Here is a 7313-nt window from a genome sequence, read left to right as displayed (position 1 = left end):
AGGCATCTCTGCCCTCAGCTCCCACCCCCTCCACCTCTGTCATCTCCGCCTCTGAAACGTCCTTTGACCTATTCTAGGTTTGGACATGGCACTGCCTCACAGTATCTGGTGACCTTGAACATATCTGGTGTGCATCTGAGAATCGTTGATGCCCAGACTGACCATAGAGGGCGCTGGAGAGTTCGGCTAAGGAGGGGGTGTGAGCACACAGCACGTGTTCAGTTCTCTGCTCCCCTTCCCCTGCTGCAGTCACCACGTCGCATGCACTCTACCTGCTGCCCCATTATGGCATCTGTCTCCTTCTCTGCAGCCCTGGGTGCCGGTTGGGTCCAGGTCACTGCCACCTCCCACCGGACCACTGCGACATCCTCGTACCTGGTCCCCCTGCCTCAGGTTCCCCTCCCATCCATCCCTACTGAGCAGCCTCCCTATAGCACGTAAGCACCTTGTCCTCCACTGCAACACACACACACACATGACCCCCAGCCCTCCGTGGCTCCTCTAGCCTTGGGTCAAAACCTGAGCTCCTCTACTTGGTATGTGATCTCCCTCTGAGCTACCCTCAACTTCTCCTCCATCCACAAGGACATGTGCCCCCAAAGTGCCCCCCTACTCCAGCCACTAGGATCCACTCATCACCTCCAGGACGGAAGAGATATTTAATCAAAGGAGGCTTGGTTAAGGAATGTGGGAAGGACAGGAAGACAGGAGAGCTACACAACCAGGAAGGGCCCTCCCAACCTTCAGGCATCCTGGAGTGGGGGCCAAGCTGACTCCTGCCCCTGGCTTGGGGTCTCCCTAACCCTGCCTCAAGGTTCACCCTCTCTCTTGTCTCTCAGTTTGGCAACCCTCCATTCCTCCAAATTCTTGCTTTGCCTTGTGGGGTATCTGCTAAGCCAGGGGCTGGCCTCCCAGAATCTCCTATGGTAAAGCACCTTAAAAAAAACCCCACATCCTGGACTAAGTCCTATTTTCCAGAGAGCAGGGAAGCGTTAATCACTACTAGCGCCTTCCTTGTCTTCTTGGAAACTTCCATCTCTGAGCTCTGTGATAAGGAATTAGGTCCTGATTAAAGGAAGGCGACACTTCTGAGCTCACATTTCCCTGTGCTCAGAGAGGGCAAGCAGCAAGGGAGGAGGAGGAGGGAGAGGAGAGAGAAGGGGGTGCAGGGCAGGAGAGACAGGGAGACAGGAGGCAAGGCTGCCATGGGGCGCTTATGCCCGGGTGGCAGCATGGGGCTCTGAGAACACAGCCAGGCCTCAGGGGAGACCCAGGAGGGATGGCAAGTGAGCGTGGGTGAGACCAATAAAACCCGCAGAACTGGATATTCGTTTTCCTCTCTCTGATGTCTGTACACACCGAAATCTCCACGCTGCTTGGCTATGGCAGAAAGTTGATTTGTTCAAAGAAAATAAGATAAGCTGCCACGCTCTCCTCCTCGCGTTGCATACAAATCTGGTAGGTGGAGTGTGTGCGTGGGGTCACCCAGGCACTCTCGTGCCCACTGCAGAGAGCTCTAGGGCTGGATATATCGTTGTGTCACCGGGGCTGGGAGCTCTGGAGCCTTTCAACCAACAGGAGCCATTGGAGATCCCGACTCTGTGTTAGGCCACTTGATGGGAGGCAGGTGTGAGGTGGGGGGACTGACCCCAGGCTAGGTGGCCACAGTCTCTGAATGTCCCTGGGTCTCACCAGCTACGGGTGGAAAAAGGGAGAATCTAACAGGTAAACTTGATCTTGTCAGTTCTGACCCCTCCTGTACCTGAGTGAACTGTGGTCCCTTGAAAGCCTCTCCCTCAATTTGAGGGTCCCTCGGGTGTCTCATGTGGGCTCAAAACCCAGCCCACTAACAGCTATGGTCACAGGTGGAGGCTCCTCTGTGCCCCCTCCTGCTGTCACTGATATCTACCCAGGAAGCTTGTGGAGGTACCTGGAGGCTGTCCTGTGGGCTGTGCCCCTGTGGTCAAGCGGGCTGGGTCCTCATGCTCCCTGGGCTGCCTGGTCACCAGAGGCGGGCCAGGATCCACCCAGAAGCAGAGAAGGTTGCCCCCTCCTTGATCCGTGATGCACTTTCTGTGCCAGCCCCTGCTGACAACGATGCGAAAGAAGTCAAGGTTCTCAGCCTGCCCTTTGGAACTGCCACATCTCGTAAGGGGATGGGCCGTGAGCCAAGGGAAAGTCAGGGGCACAGGGGCACAGGGATGGGAGTGGCCATGCCTCAGAGGGCATTCATGGGTCCAGTCCTGGTCAGTTGATGGCCAGTCTCCTGCCAACATTCATATCCAGCTGTGTGAATGAGTAGGCAATAAATAAATCACAATTTAGTGGATAAGGACTTATACACGGGATGTTAGTTCAGAAGCAATAGAGTAAAGATGAGAATTTATAGGGATTGGGAAATGGCAGGGAGGAGTCCTCTAACCTGGGTTTTGATGGATGAATAGGAGCTTGTCAAGCGGACACAATAGAGAGAAGGGCATCTTAAGAAGAACAGAATGAGCAGTCAAAGCCAAATGGCAGAGGCAAGAAACAACATGGAATGTCCAGCAAGCCCTGCAGAGTTCAGGGGTAGAAGCAAATCCAGGGTGAGGCCCGGCTGGTTCCACCAGCCCTCTTGCACTCTCTCCTAGACCCCCTCTGTCCACAGGTTTGGTCTGTTTGCAGGCCATTCCTGGCCCACCCCCGCCCCCTGGCCCAGGCTCTCAGCCCTGGAGAGCTGAGGCAGAGAAGCCTGCGCAGAACTGACCTTTGGAGCCATAGAGACCTGGGTTTGAGATGCACTTTCCTCCCCGCCTCCCTCCTCTAAGCCTAGTTTTCTCATCTGTAATTTGAGGATCATAATGCCAGCCCGTTAACTGGTGGGTAGATGGGAGCCTGGGCTGGGGGTGGGTGGTGGGGGTGAGGGCCTGTAGGAGCAGAGCTGGGCCTCAGACCAGCAGGACTGGATCCCAGGCAGAGGCCTCATTAGAGAGCAGGCCAGGGCCGGTGCAGAGATGGTCAAGCTCAGGTTCTCAGAGTAGGGATGGAGGCCTCGGGCTCAGACCAGTTCCTCCAGCCACAGTGGTGGTCCCTGAGCCCAGGGACGGATACAGCCTGAGGGTGGCGCTGAGGAGCAGGCAGCCTGGCCCTCAGTCCATCTTGGGTGGCCTCTGCCCCCCAAGGCAGGGACAACCCCTTCTCCAAGGGCCTTTCTGGCTCTGCCACTCTGAGCTGTAGGATCAGCTCTCCCTGCAGGTCAAGCTCACCCGCAAGCACCGTGAAGGCTCCTGGCATCAGAACAGCCTCCCTCTGTGCCTGAAATCCCCATCAGTGCATATCCCCCTTGCGGTCAGCACTGCCCTCTCTAGAGGCCCTGTGAGGAGGCTGCCTTGACCTCAGGCCAGCGCTGGCTGTGAGCATCTCTGCAGGTCCTGCCTCCCACCCGGAGACACACATCTGCCCAGGGAAACATGTGTTCCTACCTCAGCTCAGCACCACTGTGACCCATGCATCCTCCCCTCCCCTCGCCAAAGTATAAAGGTTGTTACTGGGCTTCTAGTCCCACAGTGATAAATGCTGGGAGGCTCGACTTTCCTTTCCCCTCTTGTTGGTACAGCAGGGGCCAGAGGTGAGAAGCAGGGAGGGGAAAGGAGAGAGGAGGGGGGGATTTGGAGCCACATTTCCCCTTGATTTTTATAGAAATGCAAGGCTTCTAGCTGAAGGAAGCACTGCAGCCCTGATGGGTGGGGCGCATCCCCTTGAGCACTTGGAGGGGGTGGAGCTAGGGGGCTGGAACAGCAGGGAGATAGGGAACCTACAACTTCCCAGAATCCATCGCTCAGCCTGCCCTCGCTGGGCTGTCACCACCGAATCCTCAGCCAGACCCAAACTGCCGTCATTAGTATCACTGTGCTGGCTGTCCTTATTCCCTTTAGGGTGGCAGTGCTGCATGGTGGTTAAGGGCAGGTCTTGAGATAGCACCCTGCTTCCTCCATGGACTGGTTGTGTGACCCCAGGCCAAGTCACTTAACCTCTCTGAACCTCAGTTTCTTCATCTGTAAAATGGGGATAAGAACAGGTGGAACAGAACTGCCTGATCAGGTAGTGATGTTGACACCTTAATAGGAACTCTGTAGGTCTTTACCACTGTCCACTGCTCTTTTGTGACGTAAATGAGTCTCACAGCACTCAAGTGATGTGTGAGGTCACTAAGCTTCCAATCCCCTTCTTTTGCTAAAAAGCTCCTGGTTTTCTTTTGGAGGGACTCCCTGCCCCCAGTGTCAGTCTTCGAGATCAGGATGGGGAGACCTGGGCCCACGCTGATCTGGACATGCCTTTTGCCATGAACACAGTGATTGGCTCTGAGGGGTAATGTGGCCTAACTGTGTGAGCTGGAGCTGGGCTCCTAGGAACAGACTCCTGCACCCAGAGCAGCAGTGCTGCTGAGACAGCCAGCCCGGAGGCATCAGGAGTGAGAGACGTGAGAGATGGAGGCCAGAGGAACCAGGTCCCGGGAGATTGTGGGGACCCCTGGTGAAACCAGGTCAGAACTGGAACTCCCTGTGGAGTTTTCAGCTACTGCAGCCATTAAGTTCCCATTTTAAGTCAATTTGGGTTGGTTTTATATTATTTGCACAATCCTCCCAGTTGCTGTGTCTTTGCAGGGAGGAGCCGTGGGTGTGAGGCATAGGAGCCCAACATTTCCCGCGAGACTTCTCACATCAGAAATGGGGAAGGGTAAGCTGTGACAAAGCGAGAGAGAGGCATGGACATATATACACTACCAAACATAAGGTAAATAGCTAGTGGGAATCAGCCGCATAGCACAGGGAGATCAGATCGGTGCTTTGTGACCGCCTGGAGGGGTGGGATAGGGAGGGTGGGAGGGAGGGAGACGCAAGAGGGAAGGGATATGGGAACAGATGTATATGTATGACTGATTCACTTTGTTATAAAGCAGAAACTAATAAAAAAAAAATGGGGAGGGGCGTCCATGTTTCTTCCCACATTATCACAGCACTTCCCCTTTCCGCCACGGCCCTTAGAATTGATCTTCTTTTACACACGAGGACACACTGAAGCCCACGGACATGGGGTGATTTCCCCAAGTACCCAGACTGCGAGCTGTCCAGCCACTTTCCCATTCCCTCTGAGGGCTCAGTCCCTGGGGTGTCAGAGGACGAGGCCCAGCGGACATGGTCTGGCCATCCTGCCTGTCTTGGGCAGCCCCACCCGTACCTGGACCAGCCTAGAAAGCTGCACAGGTGAGTCAGGCCCCCCAAGCAAGAGTCAGGGGGAGGCGAATGGTGTGGGCCTGAATCTGAACACTGGCAAAAGACAGATTTAGACACTTAGGGTTTAAAAATAATAATAATTTTAAAAGAAATCTATCCCGTTGAAAACACACACTGAATTAAAGGGCTAAGCTCTCCTCTCTGAATCTAAAACCATGATTCTCTTTCTCTGCTTCCTCTCCTCCCCCACCCCCATGCGCATCTCTTCCCTTCCTCTCCCTGCCCCTCCCCCAACCATGGCCTGCAGTCCTATTGCCATCTGACCACAGAGCTGAGCAGCTGGGGCCCTGCTCAGCCCTCAGCTGGCACTATGGCAGGTCACCTTCCGCCTGCACATTCCCATGGCCACAGTGACACTTGGGACAGGTGCTGATGGGCCTGGAGGAGGACATCGGGGCCAGGGGAGGACAGAGCTGAGGTTGCTCAGGTGGGGTTGGGATCCCTGCCCTACCCCCCTCCCAGTGAAAAAGCCATTAGGCCACCTGACCTGGCGTTTGCCTCTAGCGTCCCTGCAGATCCTGAGCCCCCCTCACCTCCTGGGGAGGACTCTAGGAATAGGCATCGGGGAGAAGGATGCTGGGGCTACATCTGGCATCTGTCATTCCTTATGACACTGACTGGGTGCTGCCATATGCCAGCATGTTCCCCACATCACCCGGGTGCCCAACCCACCCTCCCCGCTGAGGAGGTGGACGCCCACGGAGGGCAAACATCAGGTCAAGACCACGGGGCCAGGAAGCAACAGAGCCTGAATCAAACCCAGTCTGTGCATCCCTGGGCCCCGGCTCCTCCCACAGGGAGGGTGCTCGGAGGTTTTGTCACCCACTCACTCATTCTCTCACTCCTTCAGCAAACACCAGGAGTCTGGCCCTTGGGAAGTAACAGAGAAGTCACAGAGCCCAGAGGGGCTCTGAGGGGCTGTGGGAGGGAAGCCACTGACTTGGCCATGAGGGGCAGGGGAGGGGAGCTGAATCAAGGCTCTCTGGCTTAAGTGATGAACTAGGAGCTCAATACATGGACTGGTGGGGGCAGGGAGGGGGCACAGACCCCAGGGGAGGGGCAGCTGGGCTGTGGGAAAGGAAGCACTGGGCCCTTCTCCTCCCTCATCCCTTCCCCATCCTCTCCCTCTGTAGTCCACAAGGTGACGTGGGGCTCTAGCCAAGGGGCCCTCTCTCCTCCCACAGAGACTGGCCAGGGTCTCTCAGGCTGCATCCAAGCCTGGTTGGCCTGGCCTGGGTCAAGTGTCCAGCCCTGGTCCAATTGGCTAAGGCCAGGGGCAAAGATGGTCACATCCCTGAGGGGCCCTCCCCTCCCAGGGCTGAGAGCGGGCAGTGTGCGAGACGGGGAGGTGCTGAGAGCTGGGCAGGGGCCCCAGGATGGTCGGCTACAGAAGGCACGGTGGGCAGCAGGGGGCACCACCAAGCAGGTGCTGTGGAACCATCAGGAGCTTGGGGGCTGCACGGCGGGCGGGGGTGTGCCAAGCAGGGCATGGGTCTTGCGGGACACAGAGGGGACAGCTCAAGGGTCATCGAGGAGCTCAGTGCCCTGCCAACGCTGGTGGGGTGATGGGTCATGAGTTTTCTTTCTCACACTAAGGAGAATGATCCTGGCAGAAAAAAGCATCATTCTCCTTTACAGCATCCTATTTTTTCCTTGCTTTCCTTGTCCCAGGCTGCAGTGTTTTTGTTTTGGCCACGAGGCTTGTGAGATTTTAATTCCCTGACCAGGGATTGAACCCGGGCCCTCAGTGGTGAGAGCGCTGAGTCCTAACCACTGGACCACCAGGGAACTCCCTGCAATGGTTTAATTCATTCGTCTGGTTCCTTGATGGTCGTTACTCTTCCCCACAGGACTATCAGTCCCAGGAGGGCAGGACCCTGCCTGTCCCCTTCACCCCTGTAGTCCCAGGAGGAGCCCTGCTGGGCCGTGGAAGGTACCCAAGTCATGTGAGTGGATTGAATGAGTGAATCAATGAATGAATGCTAAGAGGGAGCAGAAGTCTCAAAAGAGAAGGAAATAGCAACCTCTGGTTTTATGTTT

General features: G+C 56.1%; 1 non-coding gene across 1 annotated transcript; it reads right to left on the bottom strand.

Moving 5' to 3' along the window:
- Window positions 1-6988: 6988 nt before the first annotated feature.
- Window positions 6989-7061, bottom strand: TRNAE-CUC (transfer RNA glutamic acid (anticodon CUC)). The gene has a single exon. It is a non-coding gene; the product is annotated as a tRNA-Glu (tRNA).
- Window positions 7062-7313: the final 252 nt, after the last annotated feature.

This window comes from Mesoplodon densirostris, chromosome 2 (assembly GCF_025265405.1).
Source record: "Mesoplodon densirostris isolate mMesDen1 chromosome 2, mMesDen1 primary haplotype, whole genome shotgun sequence".
NCBI lineage: Eukaryota > Metazoa > Chordata > Mammalia > Artiodactyla > Ziphiidae > Mesoplodon > Mesoplodon densirostris.
This window is presented reverse-complemented; position numbering and strand designations above follow the sequence as displayed.